The following is a 23,165-nucleotide window of genomic DNA, read 5'->3' on the forward strand; positions in this document are numbered from 1 at the left end:
GGATTTGATTGCAATCCAAATGCGTGTTAATCTGGGGAAATCTGGCGTACCAGATGGCGAAAATGACCACATTAAAACATCCAGACAGGTAATTTGACAGTGAAAGGTAGCTGCGGCAAATTGACTTTCAAATACTTTGTTGTCATTGCCTGAAGTTCGCGTCCTCACTCACTCAGTTATTATCCGGCATGTCAAAGCTCATCCATCTGGTGTGCTGACTAAAACCACTGCCAAGATGTATTTGTTTTAGGCTGCTTGAGTGTTTGATCAAGGTTAATGGTGTTGGATCAAGGTCTGCTTTTCTTACACCATGGCACACAGGTTTCATGACCCTACTGGTGCAATATGGACATATTTACTGAGATCCTCAGAAACATTAGATATGCAGAGTTCTACATCACATGAAGACTTTGCGGTTGCTAAGGATCTAATTATTTTATTACTACACATGTGAGACTTATTAGGCTCTATTATAAGTAAACTCACATCACTGGTTTTCACACTTGCTGTATGTAGTCGTGTGATCTAAAGATGTTCATTAAAGGCGACATATTACAAAAATATAACTTTCTTCTTGGATTGAAAGCATATATTTGGGTGTCTGAAGTCATTATCAGCTCAAACAAAATCACCAACCTGGCATGTTGTTTTGTCATTCAGTGAGCAATTCGGAAGTCATATCACTCTTTATTATTCTTTTGTATCTCCACCAAACTTCAGCTGAACTTCAGCTGATGCTGCATTTGCTGTACCTTGAAAAAAGGATGTTAAAACTCTTCTGCTCTTGCTTCTTGATACATCTGAACATCAAATATCATCATAAGTTATATAGTTATATAGTCCTGACAAGGATAGCTGACTTTTTTTTACCTGTCAGATGTTAGAAATTCTGAATTCACCATTATTATAGCAATTTAACAGCAAATACAAGAACAGAAAACTGCCAAACTTTGCTCCTATGAGCAACAATAATGTATACAAAGGAATACAAAGGATGGATCAACAGTGAAGTCCAGAGTTTATGTAGATGACGTGTGACGGAGGAATTATAACAGGAATTCTCTGCAGTGGGATTAATTGGACAGCAGCTGTTACCTTCTGCATATGTGTTTTAATAATTTGGGCCAGTTTGACATGACTCATGATCAGACTGTGCCGAAAAGAAGGATCATTAGCCTACCAGCTGTCCACGGTCCAATTGCTCATGAACTCAATGTAAATATCTGATAATGACTTATCCAGAGGAAAGCTCTTAAGAAGAGAGGGGCGTGAAGTCAACTGGGTCACTCCATGCTGCTAAAATGATTCATTTGAATATAGGTGTAACTCAATGGAAGATAAAAAGGAAGCTGCTGTACTGTCTTGCTGTCATTTTGACCAAATCATGACGCAGACATTTTATCATGACCTCACAAAAACTGTGACAGCATGTGAAACAGCGATCGGCCGATATATCGGGCCAATATTTGCGGTTTTTACTTGTATCGGTATTGGCCGATAGGTGTGTGCATTCGCCGATCAATTAGCGCATTAGTGCATTAGCAATTGTTCACATTTCTTTAAAAAAAATGTTTTTTTGTTGTATTACTGTTAACAAATCTTCTCATTTGCACTACAAAGGCCTCATGCCGCTACATAAAGTGTAAATTTAAGTGTTAAGATTGTTTATTTATATTTTTATATATTCAAATGTTCTACATTGTTTGCTACTCTTAATATCTTTTGTTGTTTTATTAATAAATGTTTCTTTTTTGTTTAAATTGAGACTTGTGTAACATTTGTTATCATTGTGTCTTTTTTATCATGTAAATGGAGGGAGAATAAACAATATCGGCTTCACATATCGGGGATCGTTTAAGACCGATGTCAAAATAATCGGTATCAGAGTCAGCCTCAAAAAACCTGTCGATCACTCGTATCTGCCACATGAAATGCCTCAGAAATCATCAGTCCTCCATATCCATATCAGCTCCATATTGTTAACTCTAAAATAAAAAACAAAAACAAGGACATGAATGTTTTTGTGGCAGTAAAGGTCTAATTGAGTGAAAGATGACTTGTTTAGCGAAGGCTACAGTAGCACCGACTTATTCCTGACACCCACCAAGTAAAATGTTGTGATCTCATGTTCAAATTCCAGAGCCAGCGTAGCATCTGTCTGCTTAATTCAAGAGAGAATAACATAAAATAAGTATGAATATGTATGAAGTTGAAGCTGCAGTGGAAGAACATGAGCACGGTGCTCATATTCCAGCTGTTTGTGCTTAAATATTTTGTTTGTGAACCCGTTGCATCACCTCTTTCTTCATTTCTTTGGGTTACACTTCTGTTTAAAAGGTGCTTTATAAAAAAAAAAAAAAGTTGAGGTTATAAAGTAAAGACTGATACTAACCGGTGAAGAAACTCTTTCCCTGCAGTGTGATCCTCTACAATAACTTATAGTGAAATATCAACAGTAGAGGGATGTTCAGACATGTTTCTGAAGAGACTTTTAAACTAAGAACTGGCTCCAGCATCAACCCTGAACTGGCACTGAAGCCGCTTGGGTTGAAAAGGGATATTTTATGCTAGATGCCACTTTCAATATTTGATTTTCTATATTTTATAATGGTCTAACTTACCATACTGAATCAGTTGAAGTATTTAACTGACAACTGATACACAAAGACACAAAGATGATGTGTAACAGTACCATTTGCCCTGTTTTAATGCTAGAATTCAACACTTTACTAAACTTTAATGAAGGGTAGGCCTTAATGCTTCTAAAGTTAACGCCTCCGGTCAAGTGACAATTTACAACAAACAACTTTAAACACACTTACAATAATTGCTGAACACACACTGACATGTACAGTAAAAATTAGTAGCTAATTATAACTGATTGGTGATTAGATTTTTTATTTTATTCATCCTATTTTGATTAAATTAAATTGTCTAAAAGATATTTTAATGGGCGGTTAGAGCGTATATCACAGGTCTCCAGCACATTATGCTCTTGACAGTAGGATTTAAAACTCATAATAATCATAGTCATTAATTTGACTTCATTTGTCCAAAGCATTTTTATCTCACGCCACTAATTTCAAATCCTGGACAGAGGAAGTGGACGTTAATTGCCCACTCATACATCATTTGAGCAATCCACCCCTGCAGGTCTTTGAAAAGTGTGTCCAACTCTACAGTGCCCCTGACAGCACTGCACAGATAATATGACAAGAAGACAAGAAAAAGGGCAAAGAGTTTTTGATGAATGTCTTTCCACAGTGGATGCTCTGGAGTACAGCATTTGCAAATTGGCCCTCTATTCCTCTGTCAGTCAAAATGGCGCATGAGATGGCATGTTGAGCACAAAAAGAAGAGGGATTGTCCATTAGTGTTAAACAGCTTAGAGTGTGTAAAGCTGGTCTCAGCAAAAAGTGCTGACAGGTGACGCCCGGGTCGACACCGGCTGAAGAATAATGAGGCCATATTTCTACAGAAGAATGGCATCATAAATGAAGAGATCTCAGCCTTTGAGATTGTTTTCCATGTCAGAAATCAAAAAACAAGTTCACTGAGAAAGTAATATAGTAATTTACACCACAGCAGGAAGGCCCCCGAAAGCACTCATCTTGTAATTGTCATGTTGATTAGCATCAAGGAAATTTGCCCCACATTCTCTCACTAGAATCTAACTGATCTATATTTTATCTTTTCAATCAGGGATCTTATGTGGGTCTTGATTTGGCTTGGCTCAGAGCACCAACCAAAATGTCTGCCCCAGTTCTCGGTGCAGTGGGGGAATTGCACTCCTTTGACACCGGCTCTGTTCAGCGGTCTGTTCTGTTGCCTTTGTTATTGGGCCAGGCAGCTTCACCATGACTCAAAAGCTCAATGCTGCATGCAGATTCAACTACAGCACGGTTTCGTTGTGACTGAAAGAGAGCACGGCGCTCACATCTTTTTATGGTGGTGGTGTCTGATGCCATAATGCTCTGAAGCAGCCACTATTGTGTTGTTCACTCAATAGAATGTATAGAGATCATATGCATCCAAAATTAACTACATAAAACAATCTAATTAGATTTTATTATAATAATAACTGCTAAATATTTCCCTACATTCACAGATCAGCATCACAGTGACATGGCCACTGTCCCAGGAGGATAATAAATGACAGATCTTTATAACTGCAAAGCAGGGAAGGTCATACCGACTTTGTTCGCTCTGCCTTCGGTAATGAGCCAGGCAGCCACATACTTTGAATCACTTTTACTCCCCTTGGAATGAAACTCTGTATCTTTGTTTATATTGCTTTCAGGCCCCAGCCTCCATCCTTTGTTTCCATACTGTCAAAAACCAAGGTAGCGATGGTGCGAACTTAGATGGTATAAATAAGACTTACTCTCTTTAGCCTTGGAGGTGTGAGGAAGCTCACTTGTGTTTTCATGCTCTCATATGAACGTGTTTGCCGTATAAAGTTTCCCGTGACTCCCGTTCATCTCCTCAGAAGAGTGTGATTTAATTACCACAACAAGCAGCAAAATCTGAAGAAGAAGAGTGAAGAAGCACCTTCAAGCAAAGGTTCTTATTTGTCTTATTGTCCCATTGGAAAGGAGCAAATACGTTGCTGGTTATGTGTTGGAGGAGATGCACAATATGCCAATCCACTGCAAATACTGCAGCTTAATCAGCACCCTTTGAAATCACAACCTTTAGAGGTTACCGATGTTTCGGTAAAATAATCCAATATGCATGATTGACATTATGAGTGTACTTCAAATCACACCGTGAGTGATTGAAAGCAAACTCTAACACCACATGAAACAAGTGAGAACGTTATTATTGTCCAAGGTTACAGCTGAACAGTAATCAAAGGATAACCCCCTGTTTTCTTTCTAAACACTCTTCCTTGAAGTTGATTTGAAACCCTGTGGGGTCAAGGAAAGATGGGACGAGGAATTCTTGAGGACTCATGAAAAGACAACCTCGGTTCAAAGAGCTTCTGATCTCACAAACGGTGAATTACGTGACATGTTTGTATTAGTCGGACATGAAGGTAGACTTTTAAAATACAAGTAAACATGTTCAGCTCAGCCTCCTTGTGGTTCTTGTTGCTTTCTAACACTTCGGTCCAAGCTCTCTTACGAGGAAACTCGTGTGCTGCTGCATCAGGGAACAGACACCAAAAGACTGAGGAAGACCAGGAACTTCACACCATTAAACCAGATGTGCAACAGTTGTCGATATTTAGGGAGTGACCCAAAGCTGATGCATACATCTCATTTCAAAATGTGTTTTCTTTTGAATTATAGTACCTTACGGTTGGATTTAAAATAACTAACTGCCATGTGACTGGCACAGAAAGTAGGAATTAGAATCTATAATGATGATATGAATAATAAAAAAAACATTTCTTCAGAATAACTCACAGTTTTATAGATAAATATTACATACAATCACATATGCAAACTTCATGGGACTGCTTGTCATCATTACTTTCCGCTTGTTTAACATCGAACTCTCTGTGGTTTCATAAAAAAAATATGTTTTTATTCAACTGGTGACGTTTTATATTAAATATGCACAAATGTTGGCAGCTACACAGATTTGAAGTAATGATAATATAAGGTGTAAAATTCAGCCTGACGGTTGTACTTGCAAAATGCGACAAATTTCAAGTCTCTACTGAAGCCAAACAAGACATTGCAGGATATACATATCGTGTTGAGTGTTACTTTGCACTCTGACTGAGTTTGTTGAAGCCACCTGTCACTAAGACGTATTCCCGTGTGGAGGAGAGCTTGATGATCTGATGAATTATTTACCAAATTTTATGGAAATGAGGAAAATATCTGATTTGTTGCCCTTTTTTTCATGGAAAGTGCTTCTTCTGCACAGCAGGGAATGCATAGCTGGGGGAATACTCCTCTCCACCTTATCTGTACTCATAAACTAGTTCTTTTCAACTCCGTTAATTCAGTCCAACACTTTCTGAAGGAAGGATCCAGTCCGTGAGTTTAGGTTCAGAGACAAATCAAATCCTAAGAGAATTCTCTATGTTGTTCAAGTCTGCAGTTTGACCAGAAACCAAAAGAAAATACAAAGATGAAAGGATGGAGGGCCAGAACAAAGTAAAGGTGAAAAATATGTGACAATGAACACTGGGGGGGGGGGGCTCGCAGTCACTGAAGCTGAAGTGTAACACTGCAGAGTTTAACAACTCTGTGGCGGCAAGCCCCAGGGATGAGATAAAGCCCTGAGTTCCTGACAGTCCTGGATGTTGCTGTTGTCTGTGCAGCATTGCATGGAGGTCTGGGGGCCGGGCCTCAGGACTGGCAGACCAGGGAGTGTGTTCCACCTACTGGGGGATCACATCTCTCAGCGTCCCTGGTAAAGGAGAACGGTGCATTGGTGATTGGGGCAGCGTCCTCAGGGATGTGGACTTTGTGCTGGTCTGTCGTGGTGAAAAGTGAGCAAAGCTGTCGCTTTCCAAACCCTCAGCTTTGGTCTTGAGCTGTTGGATGTGACCAAAGACAAAAAAACAACTGATGTGTCAACTCTCAAAAATAAAGATTATGTTTCACGACAGTTTCATGAACTTCCATGAGACTGTTCTGGCTTTCATCACCATGCAAGTTATAAGCTTGAGTTGTGCAGTCAACCGTGCTGCGATCTGTCTGGAGATCTGGAATTCAACCACCAATCACTTTATATACCACTGAGAGGCCACTTAACTGGACCCTCTGTCTGAAAAGCACAAACAGAGTGATGAGTGGTATTCAGTGCACTGGATCCTTGCCCATCAAGCCAGTCGGACTGATGCTTGACAGCTTCAGATTTCCAGTAAATGGACAGCTGACTGTTCCATTTTGACCTTTTCTAAAAAGAAAGCATGAGAAGATCAGAAGTTTCAGTGCAATTTAACATATATGCTTTTTGAAACTGGTCCACAAGATTATTATTGGATTATTAAACCCTTCCAATGACTAAAGGCACAAAGATTTGAAGGATTTATCACACTGCTGAAGTGCGAGATTGCTTTGAAGACGAGAGTCAACATTCTGTGTCTTGTCTTGTCTTAGATTATAAGAATATGTGTTATAAAGTGAAAAAAAAACAATAAAAGGAGGAAAGACGCAGTACAATGGGATAAATCTCACTATAGATGTTAAAGCATACGCCAGAGCAGATAAAAAGGAAAGTTTCAGGAACCCATCTTTGTCTTCTGGTAAAACTTACAGCTGCACAGCTAAAGACACCTGTTGGCATGTTGATTCCAGTAATTCGTTTCAATTTGACACACCGCACCACCCTAAGATGCACAGAAGAAAATTAAAAGCTACACAGAAGCTTCTTATTTGGACCTCAGTGACTGGATGAGATGCATCTTAAAGACTACTTAATGAATTCCCAAAGAATGCAAAGTAGGATCGAGGGAAATTAAAACTATCAGCCGCTTACATTTTTCTTTGTGTGCTTTTGAGATGTTACAAAAGTAGGGATGGACTTTGGTCCAGAACCAAACTGTCCTGTAGGGATTTTTTCAGCAGAGTAGACTGTGGGTGCTTGAATACATTGCACCATCGCAGATGTTGTGTGACAAACAACATCTGGCTGTCAGTTTGTGGGCAGAAAAAGTGTCGTTTTAAGAGCAAGAGGAACATTGTGGCATGTTTGTGTTTTTCATATTGTGCATCAGTGTCGTGTCGGCTTTGCTAATTCTGAATGAAAATGAAGTGTGATGAAAGAAGCCGTAAAAAACAACTTTACAGAGCCAATGATTTTCTACCTACAACAATAACGTCTGGAGGGGCGGGGTAAATTAGAGGCTGTAAACTGTAGAGCACAATGCATTTGTCTTGTTTAGCAAAGACTTGTTGTGCTAAACTAATTTCACCTCCACTCCAACCCCACTCCAAATTGCTTGTTTTCAGGAGAAGCCCTGGATTGCTGTAATGAACGGAACCATCCTTGGGCGCTTCAGTGTATCTTTTTACTCTCCAAGTTTTTGGTGTGTGTCGTTTATGGCGCCTTTCATGATGAGCGATTACCTTCTTCCGTGTTAGCAGCTGCTGAAAGCAAATGTACAGCAAGGACACACAATGAGTCCTGCTGGCAGTTGCTAGAGGTCACATTATATGGCCAATCATTGCTTCATTTGTTCTCGTTAAGTGTGTCATAATTGTAACCGTCCGTGGCCGGCACTCACAAGAGCTAATCATGAGTGACAAGTCTGGCAATTTTGTTGGGCTTGCATGCAGTCAGCCCACTGGATGCGGTGCCATTATTTCTGTTCAGCAGGCTTTACAGTATCTGGGGAGGATTATTGCTGCTTGCTTGTCCTATTGTGTTGCTGCTGTCGTCTTCCGTGTTAATGTTTGTGCCCTGACTTCGAATGTATAAGACGCACCAGTAAACACAGCCTGCAGCCTGAGAGGAGAGTACTGCCTGTGACAAAGTCCATTCTGTCAGTGGCATCCAATCAATAAACAACCTCAGGAGCATCCCTTCGCACAAGCTGTGTGTGTTTGTGTGTGTCGAGTTGGGAAGCCGAACACAGAAAACAAGACACCTCTTTTTCTTTTTCTCTCCCATCTCATTGAGGAAGGGAGGTGAAGGAAGGTGGCCACCTAAAACACAGAAAACCACCACCACCAACAGCAATAAAAGAAAGGATCCATTCTCTTTTTTCTGGGCCTTGTTCCTTCCTCCTCCCCCCACCAGGAGAGTTCTTAAATTGCAGCTGCATACTAACAGCTTCCTCTGAATCAATTACCATTTGGATATAAATGTCACAGCTTTGGAAATTGTCACCAGGCAGAGACTGAGAGGAACCGCCGGTTTATTAAGGCTGGTGCAGAGACTCTTAGTTTCATAAACACACACATTCTAGTTTGTGTAAAAAAAAAAGAAAGATAATCCCAATTAAAGTCTCATCTTATAATTGGACATGTGGCACACAAACAGAAAACAGGGAATGAAAAATTCACTGTTTGTTAAATTTCTCCCAACAATAAAACCTTACTTTGATCTCACCAAACTTCTCATGAATGCAACAGCCTGTTATCTTTGTGTGTAATCTGCATCTCCATCCATCACTCCAACATATCCATCCATTCATTTTACTTTTGTACATTCAGACCCAGGTCAAGGGGACAAAAGTATAAGCAGAGATCCCCAAACCTCCCTCCCATAGTCAGCTTCTCCAGCTCTTCTTGGAAGACACTGAGTTGTTCCCAAGTCAGCTGAGAGTTACAATCTCTTGAGCCAGCCATCTGTTTACCCCCAGGCCTCCTCGCACTGGAATTTTTCCGAAAGACCTCCTTTGAGAGGAGTCAAGGAAGCAGCCCAGATGCCCAAACCTCCTCGACTAATTCTTTTCAATCTGGAGGGCAAACAGCTCCACTGTGATGACTGAGTTCCTAACCGTTTTCTCTTAGGTTGGGACATTCTATCTAAACTCCTGAAAAGGACCCAGAGATACTTAAACTCCTTAATTCGTGGCAGCAATTCACTCCTAACCAGGAGTGAGCAATCCACCCTCTTCCTAATGAGGGTGTCTCCAGTGTCTGTAGGTTTTTGCTCGAAGAAGCCAACAGGATCCGGTCATCTGCAAAATGTAAAGCTCCAAATGTACTATGATTCTATGAAGGTTATGAACAGAATGGGCAGCCCTGGTTTCTTATGTCTGCAGAGAGAGCCTTTGAGCTAGCTCTTCACCGCCTCCTTTTGAAGAAGCCACAGCTGATAAGGCTTTGTGTTGCTGCTTGAAAAAGATGTGCGACTGAACAGGCAGCGTCATGTTAAGAGCTGAGGAAGGAGAGTTGAGACCTGCAAGGTGGGGTGAGGAGCCGTTTGGAGCTTGCAGCAATCAGAGGCTGGACCAGAAAGAGTTGAGACCCCTGTTGGATGAAGGTTTAACTGAAAGAGAGAAAGAATAGAGGTTTTGGGGGTGGAGTTGTGGAGATGGGGGTTAACTCGAAAGAAACATACTGTGTGCAAACTGCCAAAGTTCAGGGTAAAAGTCCATATAACCGAAGCAACGGTGCCATTATCATCTAATTCTTACTTCAGATTTCTGGTTTGGCTAATAAATGCGACATGGACCACACTTATTTAATGTCTTTTTAACCTAATCCAGGTTCAACAAGGCACTTTGCATGTGTTTGTCATTCACACAGACATTCAGAGCTAATTATATAGCACTTCTCTCATGCTGGTGTGTGGTCTGCAAACCCAAGGTAATGTAACATCAGACTTTATACTGACCCAGGAAGGAAAGTCTTGATGAGGTTGTCTCTCAACTGTCCCAAACAGACAGGACTTTCCTGAGCACACAGAAGCAACCGGATTGCAAGAGGAATGGTTCAAACTAGAGCACATGGATACTTGAGTGTGGGAGCAATGGTTTGAAGGAGATACAGTATAATACCAGAGCATTAAACATAGACTGTCAAACCAAAAAAAGCTATGCTCTTGATTAACAATAAGTTTGTAGCCTCATATGTATGTTACTAAAGGAAAAGTCCAAAGATCTCGTTAGATACATGCACACACTCTCATTGTCTTGGAGAAAGTAATAAGGCTGAGTGACTGAAATGTCGATATAACATTTACTTTTAATAACCTGGAGGCAATAAGGGCTTGATGTGTATTATGAGAAGAGGAATGTCTTCCACCTTCTTCCTGACATGGACAGTATTTGTTAAAAACAGCAGAAGTGAAGTTCAGACGAAGAAAGATTGGATTTTTGAGGTCATACAGGAATATTACACCCTGCCTTAGGCTGAGAAACAGTGGAGCTGTGAAACTTGGTTTATGTGATATTGTCTCACCATTACATAGTGCTCGATACAGGTTTATAAAGATGAATCTCAGCTGAATTTGGAACTTTTTGCCAGCCTCTGAACACGTCCTCAAACTCAGTAACCTCCAATAAAAAGGGGGTTATTTTGTTTCTTTTAAAGGACATTCAATGGGAGAAGCGTAGGTTCTCAACCACTCTCTAGTGCATGTGCCAGAATGCTTTTTTACATCATTATATGTGTTATTTCAAAGCTAAAAAATCTGGCACACACACATGTCTGTAATTAGAAAAATATCCCACATGACAACACAACCATGTGTCCTGCTGGCTCTTCCAAAGCACCCTTTGCAGCAGAATGGCTGATTTATGGTACGCGCATGCGGCCCTGCTCTTTTGTAAACAGCTCTACAAACACTGCTGCTGCTTAAAACACGAGCTCATTAGTTTGATGATGGACCCAGGATAGCTGACACTTTCTATGTCAGATTAAGCACCCGCCTTGAATTTTTAATGTTTTTGCTGGAAGATGATGAGTCTACACTTTGTAATTCTTAAAGAAATTGCGGTGGGATTGTAGAAACTGCTCGCTCCTTGAGTCCTATAAACTACAACAAAGTTAAAGCTGAATGTTTTAAAATGTGTAAACAGAGCAGAGACGAGAGCAGCTGTTTATCAGTTGGGACCAGTGGCGTGCACAAGGGGAAGGAATGTAAAATGTGGCCCAATTGTTGAAAAACACATGCTGAAGTGCACGTACAAAAGTGACCTCTTGGGATCCAAAACGCATGCTAAAGTGACATCTTGGGAGCCAAAATGCGTGCTAAAGTGACCTCTTGGGAGCCAAAACACGTACTAAAGTGACCTCTTGGGAACCAAAACACGTGCTAAAGTGACCTCTTGGGATCCAAAATGCGTGCTAAAGTGACCTCTTGGGAGCCAAAACACGTACTAAAGTGACCTCTTGGGAACCAAAACACGTACTAAAGTGACCTCTTGGGATCCAAAACGCGTGCTAAAGTGACCTCTTGGGAGCCAAAACACGTACTAAAGTGACCTCTTGGGATCCAAAACGCATGCTAAAGTGACATCTTGGGAGCCAAAATGCGTGCTAAAGTGACCTCTTGGGAGCCAAAACACGTACTAAAGTGACCTCTTGGGAACCAAAACACGTGCTAAAGTGACCTCTTGGGATCCAAAACGCATGCTAAAGTGACATCTTGGGAGCCAAAACACGTACTAAAGTGACCTCTTGGGAACCAAAACACGTGCTAAAGTGACCTCTTGGGAGCCAAAACACGTACTAAAGTGACCTCTTGGGAGCCAAAACACGTTCAAAAGTGACCTCTTGGGAACCAAAACACGTGCTAAAGTGACCTCTTGGGAGCCAAAACACGTACTAAAGTGACCTCTTGGGAGCCAAAACACGTACTAAAGTGACCTCTTGGGAACCAAAACACGTACTAAAGTGACCTCTTGGGAACCAAAACACGTACTAAAGTGACCTCTTGGGATCCAAAACGCGTGCTAAAGTGACCTCTTGGGAGCCAAAACACGTACTAAAGTGACCTCTTGGGATCCAAAACGCATGCTAAAGTGACATCTTGGGAGCCAAAATGCGTGCTAAAGTGACCTCTTGGGAGCCAAAACACGTACTAAAGTGACCTCTTGGGAACCAAAACACGTGCTAAAGTGACCTCTTGGGATCCAAAACGCATGCTAAAGTGACATCTTGGGAGCCAAAACACGTACTAAAGTGACCTCTTGGGAACCAAAACACGTGCTAAAGTGACCTCTTGGGAGCCAAAACACGTACTAAAGTGACCTCTTGGGAGCCAAAACACGTTCAAAAGTGACCTCTTGGGAGCCAAAACACGTACTAAAGTGAGCCTCTTTATCCCTCCACCTAATCCAGTGAGCGACAGTTGTGTGGACGCACCTTCGGGAGATTGGCATCATAGATTTGCAGCTGATAGATCTGCAGCAACTATCTGATGCTATCATGTCAATATGGACCAAAATCTCTAAGGAATGTTTCCAACACCTTGTTGAAAGAAACCATGAAGAATTTAGGCAGTTCTGAAGGCAAAAGAGGGTCCAACCTTTGACTAGCAAGGTGTAGCTATTTTAGTATGTACAAATACTGAATTGTGCATGTTGCTGAAAGTGGAAGAAAATAGTTTGGATCTAGCAGCATAAACACAAAAAGGGAAGACAGTGAATGAGATGATTAAACCTTGACTGAGGAAGAAAATATTAAACTCTTGAAGCAGAAATGCTCTGCCTGCGTTCTTGCTTTAGTTCACATTCTAAGCATATGTCAGTGAATGAATGGCTGCAGCAGGAAGATGCATGGAGCTGGCACAGGAATAAGATGATGACTGATACAGTCACATCTCACTGCTCACAAAGGATAAAAACTAAGACCTGCAGGATCCCCTCCCCAACCCGACATAAACTTTGCTTCATTTTGCCCACTTAACGGTCCAGCACCACCTGCCAGTCGGCCTTTATCACCTCCATCACTCCACTTAATCAGAATTGCTAGCTTAGGAGTGCCTCTAATAAGACCAATTAGACTTTAAGGCCTTGTCTTTCTGGCAAACTGTCATTTCAGGACAAGGATCTTCCTGCCTGGCAGCCAGAGGTGCTTCCAGAGAGAATTTCCTTTCAATTTTACATTCTACATAACCTTTCATTAACAAGCAAGGTCAATTAGGAACAGATTGTTTCTCAGGGTAACAGAAAAGATAAATGCTTCATAGGGGGACTTGGATGGGGGAAAAAACAACAGAGGCAAATGCCAACAAGATAATGAAATCACCAACAGAAAGGGCATTTGGTAATACTTTCTCCATCTTTCTTTTACAGAGATCTCACCAGTTTAGTGAAGCATCCATCGCTGACGTGGCAGGCGTCAGTCAGCCAGACCGGTTTGTGAAACCTGATTGTTTAAACGTGAGATCTCTTTGCATGAAGCCATGCAATGAGATCTAATCAAATCTCACGTGCGGGTGGCCTCTCTGGAACATGACATGAGCAAAGCTCAAAGCTGTAGTTGGAGAGTTTCTAATATTTTTGGCAACTGGAAATCTTTTAGCTCGGCAGGCTAAATTATTATCTGCAGCACTGGAAAGTCAACTCTTCTGGTGACCTTGTAATGGTTTTTGACATTTGGAATCTCTGAAACATGCTTAATCTCAGGATAATTATGGTAAATCTGACAGCACTATCCATCATAGCCACTTGTAATTACCTGCATATAGATCACTGTCACATGAAAAGGGCCATTAAGAAGAGGCTCTGTGTGTGAATAGAAAACATTCAATCAAAATGCCACTTGCAACACAACTGGCAGCGAAGAGTGGTGATTGAACAAGGATCCTTACCAGGACATCCCAGTGTGACGGCATTGTTGCCAGGTTGGCTGGTTACATGTGACAATCACATAAACAGGTCTATCAGCAAGAGGAGGTTTCTTTCCCCCTGTGGATGACCAACTTGTTACTGCCGAGCTAACATCTCTGGTGCAAATCCACCAGATGAAAAAATTATTTTCAGCTTTCACTGCTGAACAATAAATGATGCCTTCACTTCCAATTTGTCACATATGGATGCTTGTGGTCATATGAATTTCTTGGTGTCATATTTCAGTGCACTGCAGCGGTGACTTTTTGAAGGGCAGGAGTGGAAAGAAAAAAAATATAGACATATATTTTGATATAGACAAATATAGACAATTTAAACATATAGTGCGTCCTCACCACTGTAGAGGGCACTTTAGCACTCGTTTTGGCTCCCGGTAGGACACTTAAGGGCACTTTAGCATGCGTTTTGGTTCCCGGTAGGACACTTAAGGGCACTTTTGCATGCGTTTAGGCTCCTGGGAGTGCACTTGAGGGCACTTTTGCATGCGTTTTGGTCTCCGGTAGGACATTTAAGGGCACTTTAGCATGCGTTTTGGTTCCCGGTAGGACAATTAAGGACACTGTAGCATGCGTTTTGGCTCCTAGGAGGGCACTTAAGGGCACTGTAGCATGCGTTTTGGCTCCCGGCAGGACACTTAAGGGCACTGTAGCATGCGTTTTGGCTCCTGGGAGGGCACTTGAGGGCACTTTACCATATGTTTTGGTTCCTGGTAGGACATTTAAGGGCACTTTAGCATGCATTTTGACTCCCGGCAGGACACTGAAGGGCACTGTAGCATGCGTTTTGGCTCCTGGGAGGGCACTTGAGGGCACTTTACCATATGTTTTGGTTCCTGGTAGGACATTTAAGAGCACTTTTGCATGCGTTTTGACTCCCGGTAGAACACTTAAGGGCACTGTAGCATGCGTTTTGGCTCCTGGGAGGGCACTTGAGGGCACTTTACCATATGTTTTGGCTCCTGGTCGGACATTTAAGGGCACTTTAGCATGCGTTTTGACTCCCAGCAGAACACTGAAGGGCACTGTAGCATGCGTTTTGGCTCCTGGGAGGGCACTTGAGGGCACTTTACCATATGTTTTGGTTCCTGGTAGGACATTTAAGGGTACTTTAGCATGCGTTTTGACTCCCAGCAGAACACTGAAGGGCACTGTAGCATGCGTTTTGGCTCCTGGGAGGGCACTTGAGGGCACTTTACCATATGTTTTGGTTCCTGGTAGGACATTTAAGGGCACGTTTGCATGCGTTTTGACTCCCGGCAGGACACTTAAGGGCACTGTAGCATGCGTTTTGGCTCCTGGGAGGGCACTTGAGGGCACTTTTGCATGCGTTTTGACTCCCGGCAGGACACTTAAGGGCACTTTAGCATGCGTTTTGGCTCCTGGGAGGGCACTTGAGGGCACTTTACCATATGTTTTGGTTCCTGGTAGGACATTTAAGGGCACTTTTGTATGCGTTTTGGCTCCTGGGAGTGCAATTGAGGGCACTTTAGCATTTGTTTTGGCTCCCGGCAGGACACTTAAGGGCACTGTAGCATGCGTTTTGGCTCCTGGGAGGGCACTTGAGGGCACTTTACCATATGTTTTGGTTCCTGGTAGGACATTTAAGGGCACTTTTGCATGCGTTTTGGCTCCTGGGAGTGCACTTGAGGGCACTTTAGCATGCGTTTTGGCTCCCGGTAGGACACTTAAGGGCACTTTAGCATGCGTTTTGGTTTCCGGTAGGACATTTAAGGCCACTTTAGCATGCGTTTTGGCTCCTGGGAGGGCACTTGAGGGCACTTTACCATATGTTTTGGTTCCTGGTAGGACATTTAAGGGCACTTTTGCATGCGTTTTGGCTCCTGGGAGTGTACTTGAGGGCACTTTAGCATGCGTTTTGGCTCCCGGTAGGACACTTAAGGGCACTTTAGCATGTGTTCTGGCTCCTGGGAGGGAACTTGAGGGCACTTTAGCATGCGTTTTGGTTCCCGGTAGGACATTTAAGGGCACTTTACCATGCGTTTTGGCTCCTGGGAGTGCACTTGAGGGCACTTTACCATATTTTTTGGTTCCTGGTAGGACATTTAAGGGCACTTTACCATGCGTTTTGGCTCCTGGGAGTGCACTTGAGGGCACTTTACCATATTTTTTGGTTCCTGGTAGGACATTTAAGGGCACTTATGCATGCGTTTTGGCTTATACTTAGTTTCTTTTGCTCGTTGCAAGATCCCCATCATTGCGCCCCATATCAGCGAGCCATGTGTTTCTACATGAGCTTTTTTAGATTTCTCTTCACTTTCTAAATAAAGTCTGCATTTCAGTCACCAGCCCACCTCCCGCCTGTTAGTCCTGTGTTTGGGTCCTACTCATCACTCTCCTCTTGCCTCTGATCGTGACACACGCACATGCATTATGTGATATTTATAACTCCAAAGTTGTTGTAAGAGGTTTCAGAATGACCCTGTATCAGAGGTAGCTTATAGGTATAGTAGAAATGTTTTATTTTGTTGTACCTTCTTGTGATTTTTCAGTTGAATTGAATATGTATTAGATTACTCCCAATGCTCTATTCTCTATTCTCTTCACTTCATAAATTTTTCTTGGTTGTTCTGCAGCCAGTCGTGTAAGTTTATGTTAGAGCTTTTATCCAGTCATTTTTCATCCATCATGTGTTGTTATGTCAAAGAAATCTTCCACAAGGCCTTCAGAATTAACAGGTCACACGATTACTACATGTCAATGTCACATTTGATTCTGTTATAATTGGCTATGTTGACAGGAGAGGTGGCAAAGTGGCGTTATGTCTTCACACAAAGGGCCTCTTATTCTGTGGCGCCAACATGATACCTGAAAGCAGACTCTGATGACAAAGGCTTGTGGAAGTGTTGGGGGGTATAGCTCAGTGGCAGAGCATTTGACTGCAGATCAAGAGGTCCTCAGTTCAAATCTGAGTGCCCCCTGCAATTATGACAATATCAGCTTAGTTATCTTCTAAATGTTTAAATTTGAAGGACTTATGAAGTCTTTCTATGTTAAATGTCACGTTTGATTACATACCTTGCTTGGTGGAACATGGAAGAAAAGTTTACTGACTAACACACAATGAGAGTTCATCCATATGGATTTATAACAAAACTCATGGTCAGTTTTACAAGAAAGGTGGATTTTTCATGCCTGAGTCTAATCCACAGCAAAGTCAAACATTAAACAATCACTTTGTAATATTATAACTGATGGGAGATGAACTTGCATGCTAATCCATGGTGTAACATCCTGTCCAGTCCACACTTAGATGAATTGATTATTTCTCAACTCTAGTACCACCAACATAAACCCACAGTCAGACCTGTAAGCATTGAGAAGATAACCAGGTGTTATAATCACAGGGGGCACTCAGATTTGAACTGAGGACCTCTTGATCTGCAGTCAAATGCTCTACCACTGAGCTATACCCCCCTGTTTAAAGCTTCTGTCAAGTACTGTTTATGAAAAGTTCCATGTTCTGTGTGGCAGCAGCATTGACCGTCAGTTTACACACTGATGACAAAAGATGTCATGGACAGAATGTGTGGAAGTGTTGGGGGGTATAGCTCAGTGGTAGAGCATTTGACTGCAGATCAAGAGGTCCTCAGTTCAAATCTGGGTGCCCCCTGTAATTATAACACCTTCAGCTTAGTTCTCTTCTCAGTGCTTTAAGAAGATGACAAAACTTTCAAAGTATAGAGGAAAAGACAAATGTAGAGTTAAACAGGTCTGACTGTGGGTTTATGTTGGTGGTTCTATAGTTGAGAAGTAATCAATGCATCTAAGTGTGGACTGGACAGGATGTTACACCATGGATTAGCATGCAAGTTCATCAGTTATAATATTGCAAATGTTATGATACAAACAATACAAGTTTAATATTTGACTTTACTGTTGGTTAGAATCAGGATTACTGCAATAGCTCAAAATAGAAAAGAAGAAACACATGAACCAGGATACTTGTCCATATCAGGAACTTTTGAGCCTTCAAACAAGCAGGGTGACACTTCCTATGGAGTCAAACATGACATTTCACTTTCAGCAACTTTAACTAACCTGATATTGTTATAATCACAGGGGGCAACCAGATTTGAACTGAGGACCTCTTGATCTGCAGTCAAATGCTCTACCACTGAGCTATACCCCCCTGATCATCAAGTTCCAAAAAACTGATGGCCACTGCCTATGTTGACAGGAGACGTGGCAAAGTGGCGTTATGTCTTCACACAAAGGGCCTCTTATTCTGTGGCGCCAAGGACAAGCATCCTGGTGTATGTGTTACTTCTTTTCTATTTTGAGCTATTGCAGTAATCCTGATTCTAACCAACAGTAAAGTCTAATATTAAACTTGTATCGTTTGTAATATTGTAACTGATGGGAGATGAACTTGCATGCTAATCCATGGTGTAACATCCTGTCCAGTCCACACTTAGATGCATTGATTACTTCTCAACTATAGAACCACCAACATAAAGCCACAGTCAGACCTGTTTAACACTACATTTGTCTTTTCCTCTATACTTTGAAAGGTTTGTCATCTTCTTAAAGCACTGAGAAGATAACTAAGCTGATGTTGTCACAATTACAGGGGGCACCCAGATTTGAACTGAGGACCTCTTGATCTGCAGTCAAATGCTTGACCACTGAGTTACACCCCCAACACTTCTACACATTCTGTCCATGACATCTTTTGTCATCAGTGTGGAAACTGATGGTCAATACTTCTGCCACACAGAACTTTTCATAAACAGTACTTGACAGATGCTTTAAACAGGGGGGTATAGCTCAGTGGCAGAGCATTTGACTGCAGATCAAGAGGTCCTCAGTTCAAATCTGGGTGCCCCCTGTGATTATAACACCTTCAGGTTGGATATCTTCTCAATGCTTAACCTTAAAGAAGTTTCTAAGTATTGAGAAAAAGACAAATGTAGAGTTAAACAGGTCTGACTGTGGATTTATGTTGGTGGTTCTATAGTTGAGAAGTAATCAATGCATCTAAGTGTGGACTGGACAGGATGTTACACCATGGATTAGCATGAGAGTTCACATCCCATCAGTTATAATATTACAAATGTGATGATACAAACGATACAAGTTTAATATTTGACTTTGCTGTGGATTAGAGTGAGGATTACTGAAATAGCTCAAAATAGAAAAGAAGTAACACATGAACCAGGATGCTTGTCCATATCAGGAACTTTACAGCTTTCAAACAAGCAGGGTGACACTTCCTATGGAATCAAACGTGACATTTCACTTTCAGCAATTTTAACTAAGCTGATATTGTCATAATTACAGGGGGCACTCAGATTTGAACTGAGGACCTCTTGATCTGCAGTCAAATGCTCTACCACTGAGCTATACCCCCCTGACCATAAAGCTCCAAAAAACTGATGGCCACTGCCTATGTTGACAGGAGAGGTGGCAAAGTGGCGTTATGTCTTCACACAAAGGGCCTCTTATTCTGTGGCGCCAACATGATACCTGAAAGCAGACTCTGATGACAAAAGTTTGTGGAAGTATTGGGGGGTATAGCTCAGTGGTAGAGCATTTGACTGCAGATCAAGAGGTCCTCAGTTCAAATCTGAGTGCCCCCTGTAATTATGACAATATCAGCTTAGTTCTCTTCTAAATGTTTAAATTTGAAGGACTTATGAAGTCTTTCTATGTTAAATGTCACGTTCGATTACATAGGATGTGTCACCCTGCTTGTTTGAAAGCTGTAAAGTTCCTGTGGTGGAACATGGAAGAAAAGTTTACTGACTAACACACAATGAGAGTTCATACATATGGATTTATAACAAAACTCATGGTCAGTTTTACAAGAAAGGTGGATTTTTCATGCCTGAGTCTAATCCACAGCAAAGTCAAAGATTAAACAATCACTTTGTAATATTATAACTGATGGGAGATGAACTTGCATGCTAATCCATGGTGTAACATCCTGTCCAGTCCACACTTAGATGCATTGATTACTTCTCAACTATAGAACCACCAACATAAACCCACAGTCAGACCTGTTTAACACTACATTTGTCTTTTCCTCAATACTTAGAAACTTCTTTAAGTTTAAGCATTGTGGGTATTACACACCAAGTTCACATCAGGATTACTGCAATAGCTCAAACATCCATGTTTTCTTATTAAACTGACCATGAGTGTTGTTATAAATGCATATATATGAACTCTCATTGTCTGTTTGTCAGTAAACTTTTCTTAATTGTCATAGCTACAGGGGGCACTCAGATTTGAACTGAGGACCTCTTGATCTGCAGTCAAATGCTCTACCACTGAGCTACACCCCCCAACACTTCCACACACTTTTGTCATCGGTGTGTAGTTTCAGGTATCATGTTGGTTCCACAGAATAAGAGGCCCTTTGTGTGAAGACATAACGCCACTTTGCCACCTCTCCTGTCAACATAGGCACCATCAGTTTTTTAGAGCTTTATGGTCAGGGGGGTATAGCTCAGTGGTAGAGCATTTGACTGCAGATCAAAAGGTCCTCAGTTCAAATCTGAGTGCCCCCTGTTTAAAGCCCCCAAAGTGTAGACTGGATGGGATATTACACCATGGATTAGTGTGTAAGTTCATCTCCCATCAGTGAAATTATTACAAAGTGATTGTTTAATATTTGACTTTACTGTTGGTTAGAGTCAGGATTGCTGCAATAGCTCAAATAGAAAAGAAGTAACACATGAACCAGGATGCTTGTCCATATCAGGAACTTTTGAGCCTTCAAACAAGCAGGCTGACACTTCCTATGGAATCAAACGTGACATTTTGCTTTGAAAGATTTCTTAACTCCTTTAAGTTTAAGAATTGAGAAGATAACTAAGCTGATATTGTCATAATTACAGGGGGCACTCAGATTTGAACTGAGGACCTCTTGATCTGCAGTCAAATGCTCTACCACTGAGCTATACCCCCCTGACCATAAAGCTCCAAAAAACTGATGGCCACTGCCTATGTTGACAGGAGAGGTGGCAAAGTGGCGTTATGTCTTCACACAAAGGGCCTCTTATTCTGTGGCGCCAACATGATACCTGAAAGCAGACACGGATGACAAAAGTTTGTGGAAGTATTGGGGGGTATAGCTCAGTGGTAGAGCATTTGACTGCAGATCAAGAGGTCCTCAGTTCAAATCTGAGTGCCCCCTGTAATTATGACAATATCAGCTTAGTTCTCTTCTAAATGTTTAAATTTGAAGGACTTATGAAGTCTTTCTACGTTAAATGTCACGTTCGATTACATAGGATGTGTCACCCTGCTTGTTTGAAAGCTGTAAAGTTCCTGTGGTGGAACATGGAAGAAAAGTTTACTGACAAACAGACAATGAGAGTTCATACATATGGATTTATAACAAAACTCATGGTCAGTTTTACAAGAAAGGTGGATTTTTCATGCCTGAGTCTAACCCACAGCAAAGTCAAAGTCAAACAATCACATTTGTAATATTATAACTGATGGGAGATGAACTTGCATGCTAATCCATGGTGTAACATCCTGTCCAGTCCACACTTAGATGCATTGATTACTTCTCAACTATAGAACCACCAACATAAACCCACAGTCAGACCTGTTTAACACTACATTTGTCTTTTCCTCAATACTTAGAAACTTCTTTAAGTTTAAGCATTGTGGGTATTAGACACCAAGTTCACATCAGGATTACTGCAATAGCTCAAACATCCATGTTTTCTTATTAAACTGACCATGAGTGTTGTTATAAATGCATATATATGAACTCTCATTGTCTGTTTGTCAGTAAACTTTTCTTAATTGTCATAGCTACAGGGGGCACTCAGATTATACTTCCACACACTTTTGTCATCAGTGTGTAGTTTCAGGTATCATGTTGGCGCCACAGAATAAGAGGCCCTTTGTGTGAAGACATAATGCCACTTTGCCACCTCTCCTGTCAACATAGGCACCATCAGTTTTTTGGAGCTTTATGGTCAGGGGGGTATAGCTCAGTGGTAGAGCATTTGACTGCAGATCAAGAGGTCCTCAGTTCAAATCTGAGTGCCCCCTGTTTAAAGCCCCCAAAGTGTAGACTGGACAGGATGTTACACCATGGATTAGCATGCAAGTTCATCTCCCATCAGTGACAATATTACAAAGTGATTGTTTAATATTTGATTTTGCTGTGGGTTAGACTCTAGCAACTTTAACTAACCTGATATTGTCATAATTACAGGGGGCACTCAGATTTGAACTGAGGACCTCTTGATCTGCAGTCAAATGCTCTACCACTGAGCTACACCCCCCTGACCATCAAGCTCCAAAAAACTGATGGCGGCTGCCTATGTTGACAGGAGAGGTGGCAAAGTGGCGTTATGTCTTCACACAAAGGGCCTCTTCTTCTGTGGCACCAACATGATACCTGAAAGCACACATTAAGATGGCATTTCATTGGCTCTGTTTAGTCAGTTGAGTGGCACAACAAGTGTCATCATGTCGAATGGCTCTATGAGGCTTTGACTGGGGACCACAGGGCTTTGACCTAACGCCAACATGCTTACAGAGTGATATTTATCAGGTATAATGTTTAACATGTGCATGTTTGGTTTCATTAGAGTAAAACAAACTGAAGTGGAGACTTATGGGAGTCTTGCTAACCCTTACCCATTTTTTGATCTGTCGATGGTGCCAGGTAAAATGGTCCCTCACAGGAATGTAATTTGTCTTTAATGGGATGATAACGTGTGCCCTGACATTTATGGTGCTCCATCTAACAGGTACAAACTATATCACTAAACCCATAAATGTAGCGTGATGGTTGGAACGGGTGGTGAAGGTTGTGTTATGTCAAATTTCTTTATATATAACAGACATTTTCTCTCTAAAATGGCAGGAAAAAAGCTGACATTGTTGTATATTCACCATTTTCTTTCCATAAAGATTGAAGGTCTGTGATTTACATCATGTTGCTGGAAAAGAAACTA

General features: G+C 41.5%; 13 non-coding genes across 13 annotated transcripts; 7 read left to right on the forward strand and 6 right to left on the reverse strand.

Moving 5' to 3' along the window:
- Window positions 1-17,081: 17,081 nt before the first annotated feature.
- Window positions 17,082-17,153, forward strand: trnac-gca (transfer RNA cysteine (anticodon GCA)). The gene has a single exon. It is a non-coding gene; the product is annotated as a tRNA-Cys (tRNA).
- A 424-nt stretch (window positions 17,154-17,577) lies between these two features.
- On the reverse strand, window positions 17,578-17,649 carry trnac-gca (transfer RNA cysteine (anticodon GCA)). Its single transcript has one exon. It is a non-coding gene; the product is annotated as a tRNA-Cys (tRNA).
- Window positions 17,650-17,773: 124 nt separating this feature from the next.
- On the forward strand, window positions 17,774-17,845 carry trnac-gca (transfer RNA cysteine (anticodon GCA)). Its single transcript has one exon. It is a non-coding gene; the product is annotated as a tRNA-Cys (tRNA).
- Window positions 17,846-18,292: 447 nt separating this feature from the next.
- Window positions 18,293-18,364, reverse strand: trnac-gca (transfer RNA cysteine (anticodon GCA)). Its single transcript has one exon. It is a non-coding gene; the product is annotated as a tRNA-Cys (tRNA).
- A 627-nt stretch (window positions 18,365-18,991) lies between these two features.
- On the forward strand, window positions 18,992-19,063 carry trnac-gca (transfer RNA cysteine (anticodon GCA)). Its single transcript has one exon. It is a non-coding gene; the product is annotated as a tRNA-Cys (tRNA).
- Window positions 19,064-19,513: 450 nt separating this feature from the next.
- trnac-gca (transfer RNA cysteine (anticodon GCA)) lies at window positions 19,514-19,585 on the reverse strand. The gene has a single exon. It is a non-coding gene; the product is annotated as a tRNA-Cys (tRNA).
- A 157-nt stretch (window positions 19,586-19,742) lies between these two features.
- trnac-gca (transfer RNA cysteine (anticodon GCA)) lies at window positions 19,743-19,814 on the forward strand. The gene has a single exon. It is a non-coding gene; the product is annotated as a tRNA-Cys (tRNA).
- A 636-nt stretch (window positions 19,815-20,450) lies between these two features.
- Window positions 20,451-20,522, reverse strand: trnac-gca (transfer RNA cysteine (anticodon GCA)). The gene has a single exon. It is a non-coding gene; the product is annotated as a tRNA-Cys (tRNA).
- Window positions 20,523-20,675: 153 nt separating this feature from the next.
- On the forward strand, window positions 20,676-20,747 carry trnac-gca (transfer RNA cysteine (anticodon GCA)). The gene has a single exon. It is a non-coding gene; the product is annotated as a tRNA-Cys (tRNA).
- Window positions 20,748-21,075: 328 nt separating this feature from the next.
- Window positions 21,076-21,147, reverse strand: trnac-gca (transfer RNA cysteine (anticodon GCA)). The gene has a single exon. It is a non-coding gene; the product is annotated as a tRNA-Cys (tRNA).
- A 157-nt stretch (window positions 21,148-21,304) lies between these two features.
- trnac-gca (transfer RNA cysteine (anticodon GCA)) lies at window positions 21,305-21,376 on the forward strand. Its single transcript has one exon. It is a non-coding gene; the product is annotated as a tRNA-Cys (tRNA).
- An 803-nt stretch (window positions 21,377-22,179) lies between these two features.
- trnac-gca (transfer RNA cysteine (anticodon GCA)) lies at window positions 22,180-22,251 on the forward strand. The gene has a single exon. It is a non-coding gene; the product is annotated as a tRNA-Cys (tRNA).
- A 164-nt stretch (window positions 22,252-22,415) lies between these two features.
- Window positions 22,416-22,487, reverse strand: trnac-gca (transfer RNA cysteine (anticodon GCA)). Its single transcript has one exon. It is a non-coding gene; the product is annotated as a tRNA-Cys (tRNA).
- Between the last annotated feature and the right edge of the window lie 678 nt (window positions 22,488-23,165).

The sequence above is a fragment of the Leuresthes tenuis genome, unplaced genomic scaffold, assembly GCF_036924035.1.
Source record: "Leuresthes tenuis unplaced genomic scaffold, fLeuTen1.0.hap1 SCAF_17, whole genome shotgun sequence".
Classification (NCBI taxonomy): Eukaryota; Metazoa; Chordata; class Actinopteri; order Atheriniformes; family Atherinopsidae; genus Leuresthes; species Leuresthes tenuis.